Here is a 17,432-nt window from a genome sequence, read left to right as displayed (position 1 = left end):
CAGGGATACAAAAAAAAAGGCAAAACGATAATCCCTGCCTGCTTTCAAGGGGTTTACAATCCAATGGGGGAAGGCAACACATAAACATATAGAGATAACACAGAGAGACAGAGATAGAGAGAGAGATAGGGATAAAGAGAGAGATAGCAAGCTATCTACAGGATAAAAAGGAAATAATTAACAGAAGGAAGGCACTGAAATTAAGATGGATTGGGGAAGGCTTCCTGTAGGAGACAGGATTTTAGTTGGGTCTTAAGGAAGCCAGGGAGGTCAGCAGTCAAAATGGAGAAGGGAGAGAATTCTACGCACTGGGAATAGCCAGAGAAAATGACCAGGGCTGAAATAGAAAGAATCTCTAGGCCAGTGTCACTGAACCATAAAATATTTGTTGGGAAGGTATAAGCAGAAGGCCTGGAATCAGGAAGATCTGAGTTCAAATCTAGCTTCAGAAAGTAGCTCTGTGACCCTAGGCAAGTCACTCAGCCCCTATTTGCCTTAGTTCCTTACCTATAAAAAACAAGTACACACTGGAGAAGGAAATAGTGAACCACTCCAGTATCTTGTCTAAGAAAACCTAACAACTGAAAGACTGAACAATAGCAAAAACAATAACAAAAGTGTAAGAGGTAGGAAGGGGCTACGGTTATGAAGGGCTTTGAATGCCAAACACAGCATTCTGAATTTGCTCCTGGAGGCCATATGAAGCCACTGAAATTAACTGAGTAAGAGAGCGACATGATTAGACTTGCATCACAGGAAAATCACTTTAGTGGCTGAATGGAGAATGGACTGGAGTGAAGAAGAGACGAGGCAGGCCAACCCACCAGCAGGCTGTTGTAGTGCTGGCAGTGTCAAAGGAGAGAAGGAAGTGTACCCAGGAAATACTGCAAAGGTAAAATCAGCAGGCCTCGGCAACAGCTTGGAAATGAGAGCTGGGGTGTGAGAAATGGTGAGGTGTTTTGGATGACTCCTAGATCATGAGCTGAGGGAACAGCTGGTGGTTAGTACGTTCTACAGTAATAAGAAAGGAAAAGATAACGAGTTCTGTTTTGGACATACTCAGTTTAAGATGTCTACTGGACATCCAGTTCAAGACGTCAGAAAAGCAGCTGGAGATGTGAGATTGGAGGTCAGCAGAGAGACTGGAGAAGAAAAGGTTGATTTCAGAATCGTTAGTATAGAGATGGTAATTAAATCCATGGGAGCTGAGGAGATCACCAGGCGAAGTATGTAGAGAGAACTAAAGAGGATCCCAGACAGAACCAGTTAGAGAACCTGACCTGGAGGTGTATCAAGCAGAAGAGACAGAAAAGGAGCACTCAGATAGGTAGAAGGAAAACCAGAGAAACCTGGATAAAAGAGTGTATTGGGGCAGCTAGGTGGCACAGTAGATAGAGCACCAGCCCTGGATTCAGGAGGACCTGAGTTCAAATCTGGCCTCAGACACTTGACACTTACTAGCTGTGTGACCCTGGAAAAGTCACTTAACCCTCACTGCCTTGCCAAAGAGAGAGAGAGAATCAAGGAGAAAGTTATCAACAATGTTGAAGGCTGCAGAGAGGCCATGGAGAATGAAGATTGAGAGAAGAACACTGGATTTGGCAACTAAGAAATCATGAGTAACTTTAGAGAGAGCAGTCAGAGTGGAATGATAAGATTGAAATCTATACTGTAGGGGAGTTAAGAAGAGAATTAAAGTAGAGAAAGGGGAGGTACCACTGTAGCTGGACTTTTCAAGGAGTTCAGCCACAAAAGGACAGAAGATAACTAGGATAACAGTTAGCAGGGATGGGAAGATCAAGTGGAGGTTTTTTCAGGACGGGCAAGAAATGGACATGTTTGTTGTTGCTGTTGTTTGTCCTTTGTTCTCAAAGAGTACCATGACAGATTTCGTGACCTACAGTGAACTGGATTTAAATGAGGAAGGGCTGTGCAAATTAACCAGCCTTACTCTCTCCTCCAGAGCCATCTGGGTTCAGTGGCAAGATATGTTACCAGGGTGACTGGAGATAGCCCCAGATGTTTAAGGCAACTGGGGTTAAGTAACTTGCCTAGGATTATACAACTAGTAAGTGTCTGAGTTCAGAATTGAATTCAGGTCCTTCCAACTTCAGGGCCAGTGTTCTATCCACTGTGCCATCTAGCCATCCCTGGGCATGTTTGTAGGCAGTAGGAAATGAGCCGGGAGAGAGAGAGAGAGAGAGAGAGAGAGAGAGAATGAGAATGAGAATGAATGAGAATCATACAATCCCAAAGAACTAATGATGAAGCATGCTACCCACCTCCAAAGAAAGAACTGGTATTAATTGAAAACAGACTGAAGAATGCTATTTTTGACTTTCATTTTTTTCTCTTATTCAAGTTTTTTCTTAAACAAAATGGCAAATATGGTAATGTTTTACATAATTGAACATGTATAACCTGTATCTGATTGCTTACTGCCTCAAGGAGGGGAGAAAGAAGGGAGAGAAGAGATAACATTTGGAATTCAAAACTTTAAATAAAAGTGTTTATTATAAAAATCTTAAAAAGATACAAAGACAAAAACTAATAAAATGTTTAAATACTCAAAAAGAGAAAAGAAGTCATAGAGTGAGGATAACAAAGGAGGCAATCTGTTGGAGGAGACAGGATGGAATGGATCGCTTGTGTTAAGAGGAGGAGTTACCACATTAGATGAGACAGCAGTGAAGGAGGGCATAGTGGCAGAAGACACTGGAGATGAGGAAAAAAGTTGAAGAGTGAGTTCACAGTAAATGGCCTCAGTTTTTTTCTTTAAATGTAAGGCAAGGTTCTCAGCTGAGAAAGTGGAGGGAGGGGCAATCACAGGAGGTTTGAGCCACTGTGGAGAGTGGAATAGTGACTCGATGAGGGAGATGCGATAGGATTGCCTAACAGCAGTAAGGGCCCAGTTGAGGTTATGGAACATAAAATTTACAGGGCACCCAGTCAGAAATTTGCATGATTTTCTCTACTTTTGCTCAGCAGCACATGTGTAAAAACAAAGGCAATGAAAGGTGGGAGTTATTTAAGGCTGAGACTTGACTGGGTGTAATTGGCAATATAAGAGGCTAGAGATTCAAGAGAGGAAAACAGTGTAGAATTCAACTGGTTCACCAAGGGGTCATTTTCTTTATACTTGCTCTACCCTCTCTGCTTTATGAGATGATACTGCCCATAATCATTATTCATCCTTGTTAAAATATAAGCTTAACTTCTACTAGTCTTCATTTCTTCAACTGTCAAATGGGAATAAAAGCATCTACCTTCCAGAGTAGGAGATAATATTTGTAAAACTATGTGCAAACCTTTAACACTATATGTAGTAGGAATAGGAGTAGAAGTAGTAGTAATGATTGTTTCATTCTTTGTATTTATATATCTTGCATCTACCATAGTTCCTAGCATAAAGTAGGTGTTTAAGCCTTTAGTTTGTTGGTTGGTATTACAGATGAGCTTATGAGCCTAACATACAATATTGCCTTTGGCAGCTATCTCTATCCATTTGGCAAGTAAGATGTTTTCTGACTAAAGTGTTCTTTGAGCTCTTTTAGTCTCCTTAACTTAGCAATTAACTTACATCATTTTAATTTCTGGATGAATTTATTATAGTCAGTATTGGTGTCATTTTTATCCATTTCCCTTTTTTATTTTTAATAACTTGTTGAAATAATTCATGCTTAAATCGTAAGTGTATGTCATATCGTTTTCTCACACATATTCTTTCTTCTTTTTCACAAATTCAGGTCTGCTCTGATGATCTGACTATACACCAGAAACTGATGCATGCATAAGTCTCATGTCAATAAGTTAATATGCAATCAATTTCATTCTTGGAGGTATTGCTTGGCACCTGCCATATTCAGTGCCTACTGATTCTTTTTGTTAAGTGTTTATGATATAGAGCCATAAATATTTGGCCTTTCCAATTTGTCTTTTCCCACCATTGTATTTAAATCATCAAGTGTCAGGTACAGTATATGTTGATTTGACTTTTAGAGTATTATCAAGTTCTTCATAGACATTCTCTATTACTTCATGCTCAGCCACCAAAGTTAGTGTGTAAGTGTAATTATTTTCAGATTAGTCTTTTTGCAGATGCTTATCATTAGCAATATAATACATATAATTCTCCTTTATATTTTACTGAAATTTGCTTCCCTATAAAATCTATTTATTCATTAATCCTATTTCTATAGTATAGAAGTATAATACATATTTCCGATTTCTTTTCAAAATGGAATCTTTAACAGAATAAACACCCCTAGTTTTTTTCAGCCATTCCATATATTATCTAATTTCCAAATCTTTAATTATCCTAATCATACTTTTCTGGATATGGTCAAGTTTTGCAATGTCCTTCCTAAAATGTCACACTGGGAATTAAGCTCAATATAAAAGATGTAATCTATATGTGCACATACTATTTGGACTTGTCCTTCTTTTGATCTGGACGTTAACCCTCTACTAATAGGCCTGATGGCTGCATTTATTTCATTAGTAACCATGACAAAATATTGCCCAGATTAAGTTTGGAGTCAATTGAAATTCTGAGGTCTTTTATCGCATTCTAACATAAATTTAATAGCTCTCCTAGCCAAAATTTTATGCAGATCAAATTTTAATTAAAGTGTAAGATTTTCTATTTGTCCTCATTAAATTGTGTCTTTTCAATTTGGGTCTATTGTTCCTGAATTAATGAAATACTCAGGGGGAGGGGGAGGGTTTCAATTCCAACACAAACATCAAGAGTATTAGTTTGAAGTAATTATTATTTAATGTTTTTCTTCTTTTGAGACTTCAAAGTATAAGAAGATAAAATTTGTTCCTTGAAAATGTACAGAAGTATAAAAAATTTTTTGAAAAATGTAACTAGGTATATAATTTAAGTATTCCTTCCCTTCATTTTTTTTTTTTTTTTTGCTGGGCAATGGGGTTAAGTGACTTGCCCAGGGTCACATAGCTAGTAAGTCAACTGTCTGAGGCCGCATTTGAACTCAGGTACTCCTGAATCCAAGGCCAGTGCTTTATCCACTGCGCCACCTAGCCGCTCCCCTTCATTTTTTTTTTTTTTAAATTTAAGTATTCCTAATATTAATTCAAATCTGTCAACAAAATCAGGTCACCATTAATGGGGGCTTAAATTGTAGAATTTTAATCTCAGAGCCAGTATTTTGTTATGCCTTATACATTGTTGTTGTTTAGTCATTCAGTTGTGTCCTACTCTTTGTGACCTTATGAACTTTAGAATGCCAATACTGTCCAAGGGGTTTTCTTGGCAAAGATACTGGAGTAGTTTGCTATTTCCTTCTCCAGGGGACTGAGGCAAACACAGGTTAAGTGACCTGCCCAGGGTCACACACCAAGTAACTGTTTGAGGCTGAATTTGAACTCAGGTATTTCAGATGCCAGGCCTAGTGTTCAATCCACTCAAGCACCCAGCTCTATCCACTAAACCATTATTAAGTACATAGCAGCTATTTTATACTTGTTGAATTTAACTGTTAGTCATAAGAAAAAGGCTATGTTATATGATTTCATATGGCATCAGGGATATATAAACCTGATGCCTTCTAACAATTATTAAAATACTTAATCATACTGTTTATTTTCATAGAGTTAAAGAACAGTTCTAGGGAACTCCTAGGCAAAAAAACTCCCTCTACTAACAGACCAGAGCTTTATTTGTAATTTGTAGTCTTTAAGAGCTACCTAGGACATTAAGTGATTTGTACAGGCTCACAGTATGTGTCAGAGGGCAAGATCTGAACCCAAGTCTTACTATCTCTGAGGCCAGCTCTCTACCTACTATTTTCCTACCCTGCCTTGGAAGATTTTCATAAACATTTTATCTTATATGTCACACACTTTAAAACTTGGTAGGAAAGAATAATGATGCAAAAATATGATTAGCATAAAAATGAATAAAAATTGAGAATGTCTTTTGTTTAAAAGGGACTTAGAGGCTTTAAGATAGATTGCTATTGAATGCCACTGTAAAAGGTGTTTGTTTAAGAAGGAGGAATGGGGGCAGCTAGATGGTGCAGTGGTTAAAGCACCGGCCCTAGATTCAGGAGTACCTGAGTTCAAATTCGGCCTCAAACAGTTGCCTAAAAAACAACAACAAACAAAAAAAATCAAACAAAAAAAGAATGAGGAATACATAAATAACAATAACATTTCAGGTACAATATTTACTACATGTTTTCACAACAGTTACTCGTGCTTGTGTAATTTTAAAAATTTACAATAAATGATTAAGTAAAGGATGAATTTTCAAAACCCACTTTAACCATTAAAAGAAAATTAAGTATTTAAAAATTGGTAGAATGGGCCAATAGTTTCAGAGGCCACATCTTACTCTACAAGATTAACACATAAGCAATGATATTCTTTCACATACCAAGTACTAAGACTTAAAGCCATTCTCTCAATTGTGACTTGTCAATCTAAAAAATAAAATACAGCTTTCTCAAGTAATCTATATATTACAAGTTCCATATATTTTCAATATGAATTGGGAATTATCTTCTGTCTGTACAATAACTTGACAAATATTAGCATGAACTACTAAGGCAGTGTGACAACCGCATGCTGAGAGCAAAGTCTCACTAATGTGTTTTGGCATTCAGGTTTGTAATCACACATTTACATATGCAATGACCTACATTTGCATGTCAGATCACACACTGTCTTGGTTTATTAAGACTGGGCACCTCCCTGTGTTTGGCGGCCAGAGTGGCGAGAGAGGGCCAGAAGGCGGTATTTTTTGGCAGTTGAGGGATGAACTGCCACCAAGGATTAGGTTGATATGGCCTGAGCATTAGACACTTCATTAGACATAATCTGTTTAACAGTGGGCAGTGTATGTAAACTTCACAGCCCATTTGCGGCACCTTTTCCCCCCCCATAGCCTTTCTTCAAGGGGCAGTGTGGATGACTGACAGCTTGTCTCATCTGCTCCCTTGTTCTGTCACACAATTTAGATGTGGAGAGATGACATGAGAAGCAACATAGCTGCACATCTCCAACTACTACTGGGCCTATCTATCATACTGCTGTAAAAAAAGAAGAAGAAGGCTTGGGTAGGGTGAGGGTCTCTCTTATTTTGAAACCATCAGAGATATTACAGACATTTTAATAACGATTACATTAAGCTTTATGCAATAATGTATTTAATTCTGAAGGTTTTGTATGTATGTATGTACGCGCGCACACACACACACACACACACACACACATATATATATATATATATATATATATATATATATATATATATGCACTCTGTTGAACCCTTTAAAGCTGATAAAGGTAGATAAGATCCCTAATCAATTTAGAAGGACTTAGCAAGGAACCATAAATCAGTAATTTTCTATTTATAAATAATTTCAAGTTTCACATGTTTTTAAGTTTCTCAAAAGCAACATTTTACTTAAAGAGATAGGACAAAATACAAAAATAGTCAAACTCAAAAAGCGTCAAATATAAACCAAATATATCACTAAATTTGAATTCTACCTCTTGTCAGTGTAGCTTGTACCTAGACTATTTTCTTGAATGGTAAGATGCAATAGGAAATTTGTCCTTTTACTAAAATAGATTTTTCTTAGGTTGGGTTTGCGTTTACCTTTGCTTTTGTAGATGAAGACTGCCTACAGTGGGAGATGAAGGGCTAGGCATAACCTTCGTTTGTGTCCTATCCTTTTCTAGGTATGTGACCATGGGCAAGTCCTTTAATATCTCTGAGCTTCAGTTTCCTCAACTATAAAAATAGAGATAATACTATCTGCAGAATATACCTTACAGGATTTTTGTGAAGCTTTAATGAGATAACATATATAATGTGTTTTTGCAAACCTTATAAGTATTATATAAATGTCATTATTATTGCCATTCTATTCTTATTACTTATAGGGTTCCAGTTTTCAGCCAGTAGTAACCAGGAGGAATACAAGTAGAAAAGGAATTAAGTGAAGAAGCATGTAGTGGGATCAAGAGACCAGATAATCATATTCTGGGAAGGGAAGGAGGAAGAAAGGGAGGGAAGGAGAGAGAGAAAGAGAGGAAAAGAGGGAGAGACTAGAGGGAGGGAGAAAAGGAGAGAGGAAAGGAAGGAAGGAAGAAGGAAGGGAAGGAGGGAGGGAGGGAGGAAAGAAGGAAGGAAAGAGGGAAGGAAGGATTTAACTCAAGGGAGACTCTTACCTGTATAAGCTTTTTTTTTTCCCTAACAGTTGAGGGATTTTTGCACCGAATATGGTGACTTTATTGATTGTACACAATATATGAATCTATGATTCTCTCTTCTATTACAAGTATACCTGAGGCAAAGACTGTGTATGGGGTAAGAGATCCCTTAGTATAGGGGAAGAAGTAAAGGATATGAGCTCCCCAATAGTGGAACTTCTCTTTTACCTGGGAATGATGATTCATGGCTTTCTACTTTACTTCTTGAAGACCATTTAGACCATGAGGTCTACAAATTAGGAAATTACTTTGACAAAATGGTCATTAAGGGAAATATCAGCACCAGCATCAAAGGTAGGAGAATGGGTGTTGTTATTAGCCACAAGATACAACCTGGTTCCATGTGTAGCCCAAGAGGAGCTTCAAGGTGGTGGTCTTCTGCTCCCAGAGGCATATCATCTTGATGCTGGCCTTAATGTAGACACCTGATTGTCTTAGTCTTATTGCAGTTCAGAAATCCTGACTTCAAACAATCTACCAACTTTAGCCACCCCCAGTGTGAGAATCCATTTCTGATCACCAACTTTATGTCTACTTTCTCCTTTTATAGAGCCAATGATGAGGGATTCACTGCCTTTTGTTATAGTATCAATAGCCAGGACTGTCACTACCACATTGTATTTGACAGAAGCGTTAAAAAAAAATGTCAGCAGTGACAGGTAGTATTTGCTGGCACATTATTTCAGACTTTCTTCCAGAGTCAGCTGTCAATATACTGAACACCCTAAGGATGCAGAACACTGTCAAATTGTGAAAATAAACGGCTTTTTCACTTCACTGTGATTAGCTACATGGGGAGGTAGATTACTGATTGGTCTGTTACACAGGAAGGAGGGTGCTGCTTCTGAGTACACTTACTTCCCTGAGAGAAATTCTCACATATGGCAGAAAGGAAAGCATAATGGTCGAAAGATTTACAAGTTACAACTTTGAGTTATACTAGTAACTTCCAATCTACTCATTGTAGACCATTTCCAATGGATGCTGAAGATGCTGTCCTTTCATAAATCTCTCAATCTTGTCCCAATGAGGTCAATTCTTGATGTAGAACAATACAAGGATTGCCTTTTTAGTGTTAAACTTCACTGCCCACTTTCTTTATCTGCAAAATGGGCTTTTAAGAAACAAATTCATGACTAAAAATCATGGAAAAATAATTAAAAGCTGAATAAATTAAGCTGTTTATTTCAAGAGGGTAGTGGTTAACTATGAGTAATAATAATTTCTTATTAAGAGATCAATCTGACTACCTTAAAAATGCATTTTTATATTCTTGTTCTAGTACAGTTTGGCTAGAACACAGAATGAGTGAAGGAGAAGACTGTACAATAAAGTTGGAAATGGCGGACAAAGCCAGACTGTGGAAAGTCTGAAACTTCATGATAAAAAGACTGTATCTGACCCTACAGACTATGAAGTTTTTTGAAAAAAGGACTGACATTTCTGAACAACCATATTAGGAAGATGATTTGTGCAGTTTAATAGAAACATATTAGAGTAGGAGAAAAGGTAGAAGCAGGGAGACCCATTAAGAGGCTTTTCAAGTTGTTCTGATAAAAGGCAAATGAAGACTAAGTAAGGTGATGGTTATGTAATACAAGAGAAGAGATGGATTTAAGGGAAGATATAGAAGTATTATCAACCGACTGTCAAAAGTCATACAAGGAAGAGCTGAGATCCTTAAGATTTTAAATCAAGGTTTTAAATGTTACAAATATTTCTAACATTCTTAATGTAACCACTTTCCCCCAAGTTACTCAGGTTAGGTTATAAACCTAGGTGAGTAGGAAGGATGGTTCCTTGATCCCAAGTTAACATCTCCGGCCTCTATGCATATTTGCAAGCTTATTCACATTATTACCTTTGGGGGAAAATAAGCTGTTAATAAACATGGCAAAGATTTAACTATAGGCTTAAAATGCATTCCTTCCTCATCTCTACCTTTCAAAGTCCTTATGTGCTCCTTCAAGGCTCACCTTAGATGCTGACTCCTCTGTGAAGTCCCTCCATTGCTAGTGCTCTTTGTCTCCTAAAGTTTCTTAAAGAACTTTGTCTAATCTTTTAATCTCCTTACCTAGAGGCAGCTAGGTGGTACAATGGATAGAGCATTAGGCCTGGATTCAGGAAGAATTGAGTTCAAATCTAGTCTCATGGACTTACTAGCTGTTATGATCTTGATGCAGGTCATTTAACGTGTTTGCTTTAGTTTTCTCAACTATATAATACGGTACTTATCTTGAAGGGTGGTTTCAAGGATCAAATGAGATAATTTTAGTAAAGTGATAAGTCCAATGCCTGACACATAGTAGGTACTATATAAATGTTTGTTCCCTTCCCCCACCCCACCTCATACACATTGATTCCCTATAGTAGAATATAAATTCTTTGACTATGAATGTTTTATTTTTTTGTCTTTCTATGATCAGATTTCAACCCAGAGTCTTATATATAGTAGGTGCTTACTAAATGCTTTTAAAATGGAATTAAATTAGGGTCACATTGAGAAATCAAATTCTAGCAACTTAAGTCTATCATATCCTAAATGCTTTTGATAATTAGATTAAAATTTCATTATTATTATTATTTCAATGCTCTGTATCCTTATAATTAAAAATTTCTTAAAATGATTAACAAATTCCCATGACTAAATTAATTTAAGGACTTTGTTTTAAATTTTAATGGTAAGAATATTTGTGGAACAATAAAATAATTTAAGGGAATGGTATAATGAAAATTCTCCTTGGGAAAATTGTAAGAAAGTCATATCACTAAATCAATATGATAGCCAAAGATAAAATTCTGTCCTGATAATTCCTAGGTACATTATCAACATTAAATTGTATTGCTTACTCCTTTGCCTATAAGACTAATATTAACAGGATTTTAATTGTTTTACTAGCCTTATCCCTTATCGTGAAGAGTAAAATAGGGGGAAGGCTAACCTATTTTAGTATAATTTTCATGTTACTCATTCTCTTCATTCACTAGATTTTTTTTTAACATGGATAATAGATTGGCAAATTTTGCCAATCATTTAAAAAAAGTCTCCAGTATATTCTGCAATTTCTCTAGCAATCAAAATATATCATTTGTTTTAAATATGGTATAATTCGATTCAAAAGCTATACAGAATAGTATCTGTGGCAATATCCAGTACCATACTCTCTTAAATTGTTGCATAAGCCTTCCTCAGAGGAAACCAAGACCATCAAACCATAAAGATCTAATGATTAATGTTAGTTATTTTTTTGAATAGAATTTTATTTTCCAAAATATATGTAAAAACAAATTTTAACATCAATTTTTAAAAAAATTTTTCCAACTTCTCTTTCTCCTCCATTCCCACCCCCCCACCCACTAGAACTCAAGCATTTCAAAATAAGTTATACATGAGTAGTCATGGAAAGCATTCTCATATTAGCTAGGTTGCGAGAGAAAACAGTCAAAAAAACTCCCAAAACTTCAGACTGAGGAATTGTCAAAGAGAAAAAAAAAAATTTTTTTTAAATGTGTTTCCAGGGGCAGCTAGGTGGCGCAGTGGACAGAGCACCGGCCCTGGAACCAGGAGCACCCGAGCCCAAATCCGGCCCCAGACACCCAACACCCACCAGCTGCGCGACCCCGGGGAAGCCACCCAACCCCAAATGCCTCACCAAAAAAGAAAAAAAAAAGAAAAGAAAAAAAATGTGTTTCCATCTATTTTCAGATACTATCACTTCTTTCTCTGTAAGATGGGTTGCCATTTTCATAAGTCCTTCAGGGTTATATTGGACCATTGCCTTGCTGAAAATAACCACATGCTTCCCAGCAGATCATCTTACACTATTGCTGTTATTTTGTATACAGTACATTTCACTCTGCTTCAGTTCATGTAGATCTTTCCAGGTTTTTCTGATAGTATCCTGTTCATCATAACCTAAATAAAGTACCTTAAACTTGACAAAGAATTTTCTTCATATTAGCCCAGCAAAGTCATCATAACTATTTCCCTCCATACTATTCCCTTCCCATGATATTTACTCTATTTTCTATCTTCTTGAAAACTATTCCTCCTCAAAAGTGTTTTACTTCTGACTGTCCCCTCCCCTACTCTGCACTCCCTTTTTTTTCACCCTTCCTTCCTTATCCTCTTCCCCTCATACTTTCCTTTAGGGTTAAATAGATTACTCCTCCCAACTGGGTGTGAATGTTATTCCCTCCATGAGCCAACTCTGATGAGTTTAAGGTCTTTGAGCTAATTCTTTGTTCCAAATTGTCTTCCTCTCTCTCTCCTCAACCCTCCCTATGAAATCAAGCAATTCAATATTTCATACTTGTGCTGTTATGCAGAACATCTTTACCTTCCTTGAAAGTATTTTGCTTTTTACTACTCTCTCCCAGAATCTGCCCTTCCCTCCTTCCCCAGCCCCTTATCTCCCTCCCCTCCCTTCGGGCAAAAATATATTACTATACCCACTTGGGTATGTATGTTAGTCCTTCTTTGAGTCAATTCTGATGATATTAAGGTTCATTCACTCCCCAATTCCTTCTGCCTCTTCCCCTCCCCTCCATAAGCTTTTTTCTTGTTTCCTTTATGTGAACAACCTCTCCCCAGACCATCTCTCCCCTTCCCCGTCTCCCAGTCTATTTCTCCTACACCTCAACCCTATTTTAAGGATGTCATTATGAGTTAGTTAGGTGGCACAGTGGACAATGCACCAGCCCTGGACCCAGGAAGCCCCAAGCCCAAATCCGGCCCCAGACATAAGACACCCCACACAGAATAAAACATAACATCCCTTCGTATTCAGTTCAGACCTGTGTCCTCTATTAAATCCTTACTGATATAGTTCTTATGAGTTTGAAGTATTATCTTCCCATGTAGGAATATAAATAGTTTGATCTTTTAATATCCCTCATGAAGTCTTTTTCCTGTTTGACTTTTTATGCTTCTCCAGGGCATAATAATCTTATGACTAAAAGTTCCTTACTTTAAACTGGATGTAGAAAGAAAAATCATCAGTGAAATAGTAACAAAAGAAGTATTTTAACAACTTGAAGATGAAATTCAGTACAAGACAGTTATGTGACCAGGCAACCAACCAGAGGATTCAAAGAAAAAGAACCGATGTAGCAGGAAGAGGCCAAGAACCATGACAACTCAGAAAAGATTAAGATACTTGTTGCTAAAAATGTCAAAGGTCATCACAGAACAGTTTCAGTAAAGTGGTGAGAGAAAATTATTGAGGGAAGTTTTATTTTGTTGTTGTTTAAAAGTACTGGATAAATGACACTAGTAATGTAGTGTTTGATAAACCCAAAGACTCCAGCTTCTGGGATAGGAACTCAGTATTTGACAAAAACTGCTGGGAAAACTGGAAGATAGTATGGCAGAAATTAGGCATAGACCAACATCTGACACCTTATACTAAAATAAGGTCAAAATGGATACATGATTTAGACATAAGAGGTGATACCATAGGTAAATTAGGAGAGAAAGGAATAGTGTACCTATCAGATCTTTGGAAAGGAGAACAGTTTTTGACCAAACAAGAGATAGAGTATATTATAAAATGCAAAATGGATGATTTTGATTATATTAAATTAAAAAATTTTTGTACAAACAGAAGCAATGCATCCAAAATTGGAAGGGAGGCAGAAAACTGGGAAACAATTTTTGAGGCCAGTGCTTCTGATAAAGGCCTCATCTCTAAAATATATAGGGAATTAAATCAAATTTATAAGAATCCAAGTCATTCCCCAATTGAGAAATGGTCAAAGGATATGAACAGGCAGTTTTCTGATGAAGAAACCAAAGTTATCTATTCCCATATGAAAAAATGCTCTAAATCTCTCATGATTAGAGAGATACAAATAAAAACAACTCTGAGGTACCACCTGACACCTATCAGATTGGCTAAAATGACAAAAAAGGAAGATAATAAATGTTGGAGAGGCTGTGGGAAAATTGGAACACTAATGCATTGTTGGTGGAGCTGTGAGCTGATCCAACCATTCTGGAGAGCAATTTGGAATTATGCCCAAAAGGCAATAAAGCTGTGCATACCCTTTGACCCAGCAATTCCACTTTTAGGTCTTTTGCCCAAAGAAATCATGGAAGGGGGAAAGGGACCCACATGTACAAAAATATTTATAGCTGCTCTTTATGTGGTAGCAAGGAATTGGAAGTTAAGGGGGTGCCCATCAATTGGGGAATGGCTGGACAAGTTGTGGTATATGAATACAATGGAATACTATTGTGCTGTAAGAAATGATGAGCAGGAAGAGTTCAGAGAAACCTGGAGGGTCTTACGTGAGCTGATGATGAGTGAGATGAGCAGAACCAGAAGAACATTGTACACAGTATCATCAACATTGAGTGTTGACCTACTGTGATGGACTATATTCTTCTCACCAATGCAATGGTACAGAAGAGTTCCAGGGAACTCATGATAGAAGAGGATCTCCAAATCCAAGAAAAAAAAAGAAAGAAAGAACTGTGGAGTATAGATGCTGATTGAACCATATTATTTCTTTTGTTTTGGGTGCTGTTGTTATTTTTTTCTATTTTGAGGTTTTGCATCACTGCTCTGATTTTTTCTCTTGTAACAGGATTAATGCAGAAATAGGATTAATGTTATTGTGTGTATATATATGTGTGTGTATATATCTATATCTATATCTATATCTATAGAGATATATAGATATAACCTATATCAGATTACCTGCTGTCTAGGGGAGGGGGGGAGGGAGGGGAGGGAGGGAGAAAAATCTGAAATTGTAAAGCTTGTATAAACAAAAGTTGAGAACTATCTTTACATGTAACAGAAAAAATAAAATATCTTATACATTAAAAAAAAAAAGTACTGGATATATATCTGTGTATATCCATATATAAAACAGAAGCCAGTAGAGAGGAATAATAATTTGAATAAAAAGATTTTTTTTCTTTTTTCTTTTTTTTTGCACGGGTCAATGGGAGTTAAGTGACTTGCCCAGGGTCACACAGCTGCTAAGTGTCAAGTGTCTGAGGCCAAATTTGAACTCGGGTCCTCCTGAATCCAGGGCCAGTGCTTTATTCACTGCACCACCTAGCTGCCCCCTGAATAAAAAGATTTTAACAGTCACATTTGCACAGTACATTATAGTTTACAAATAGTCATAGGACAAGGCCAAAAACTCAAGAGTGGAAATCATCCCTATCCCTGTGTTAGTTCATTGCCAGCTGCCAAGGACTAAACTATCCCCAACCCTGTCCCATTCCCACTATTCATCCCTTCAATTGTGCCTTCTAGTACATCTATTCCAAACCTGCCTATATTCTGAACCTGTTCCTCATCTCACCCCCTTTCATGGTTCTTTATAGACCGGTTCTTTATCTGCTGCCTTCAAACATGTCCAAATCTCCTCCATCCTTACAAAGCCTTCACTAAACTCGCCAGCCCCTCCAGCTATTATTCTATATTTCTCTTCCCTTTCTCAGCCAAACTGAAAGGAAAAACTGCAGGTACCATTCATCAAATCTAGTTCCTTTCCTCTTGTTACTTAACCTTCTGTAATCCGGCTTCCTATCTCATGACTCAACTTAAATTGCTCTCTCCAAAGATATAAATAAACGATCTCCTAACAGGAAAACTTGGTGGTCTTTTATTAGTCCTCAGTCCTTCTTAACCTCTTCTTCAGCGGTATTTGATACCGCTGACCACCCTCTCCTCCTGAATAATATCTCCAATGAGCATTAATGACAATACTCTCTTTTGGTTCTCCTCCAGTCTGAGCACTCCTCCTCAGTCTCTTTCACTAGATCATTATCCATATCATGGCCCCCAACTGAGGGTGTTCCCTAAGGCTCTACCCTTGAACTGATCTGGTTTTGTCTTCTCTATATTCTTTCTCTCAGTGACCTCATTAGCTACCAACATCTTGATGCGGATGACTCAAAGATCTAATACAACCTCAATCAAGAACTACAATCCTATGTCACCAACTATCTATTGGACATATCAAACCAAATGTCCTGGAGACAACTTAAACTTAACAAATCTAAAACAATTCATCTCCCACTCCATTTCGCCCCAACCCAGTCTTCCAAAGTTCCCTATTCTTGCTGAAATGTACCATCATAATTTCAGTCCCCCAAGTTTGTAACTTTAGTATTCTCAACTCTTTAGTCTCCCTCACCCCACATATCAACCAGCTAACCAAATCTGGCTATTTCTACCTCCACAACAACTCTCACATTCAACCCCCTATAATAAACTACCAATTGAGATCAGACCCTTATGATCTCTTTTCTAGAATATTTTAGTGGCCTTCTAACTGGACTCCCTCTACAATAATCCATCTTTCCTAAAGACAGCAAGGTGATTTTCCTTAAGGGCAGATCTGACCATGTGATTCCTGCTTCAATAATCTCTGGTAGTTCCCTACTGCCTGATTCTAAGATAAATTATACACCCTCTTTATTTAGTTTTTAAGGCCTTTCATGAAGGACATTTCCTTGTTTATCTGCAGAGGTAGTATGCTATGGTTGAAGAATGGAGTATATATAATATCAAGTTCTTTTCAATATATCAGTCTTAAAGAACTTATTTCCCCCCCTATTTTACTCTTCATGATAAGGGACGTCTCTCTGGGAAGAGGGTATACATTGGGAAACATAGATAATATACAAAAAATACATCAATAAAAATGTATTTTAAAATAAATTAATAAAGCTTTCACAACCTAGCCCCAACTTATCTTTCCAGCTTCACTATACATCAATGCCCCTGCCATACTCTGCAACTGAGCCAAACTAACCTCTCTATTCCTGACATACTGTATTTGACTCTTAAGGCCTTCGCAATGGCCTGAAATTCTACATGCCTGAAATGCTTTTTCCCTCCTTACTTCTGCCTCATAGAATTCCTCACTTCCTTCAATATGCATCCGAAGCAGTTTCTACATAGTCTTTCCTGATCCCCAATTTAGGAACACAGATTAAGAATTGGAAGGCTACTGTTGTTTTTCTGGAAAGCCTGACCAGGAATCAAGTATAGCATCAAGGGTTGGTAAGAATGTATTTGCTGAGACTCCTCCAAATCTAACTCTTCATTCTGAAACCTCATTTCTACCCAGAAATTCACAAATAGGAAGTGCTCCCTATCCCTTCAGTCTCTCTTGTGCCCAGGGTATACTTCAAATGGATTATTATGTAACAGACT

The 17,432-nt window shown here is 37.3% G+C and overlaps 1 protein-coding gene across 1 annotated transcript in view; it reads right to left on the bottom strand.

Annotated features, from left to right (window-relative positions):
* Positions 1 to 17,432, bottom strand: part of NEK7 (NIMA related kinase 7) — a 180,834-nt gene that overhangs the window by 89,173 nt on the left and 74,229 nt on the right.

This window comes from Dromiciops gliroides, chromosome 4 (genome assembly GCF_019393635.1).
Source record: "Dromiciops gliroides isolate mDroGli1 chromosome 4, mDroGli1.pri, whole genome shotgun sequence".
In the NCBI taxonomy this organism is placed as follows: Eukaryota; Metazoa; Chordata; class Mammalia; order Microbiotheria; family Microbiotheriidae; genus Dromiciops; species Dromiciops gliroides.
This window is presented reverse-complemented; position numbering and strand designations above follow the sequence as displayed.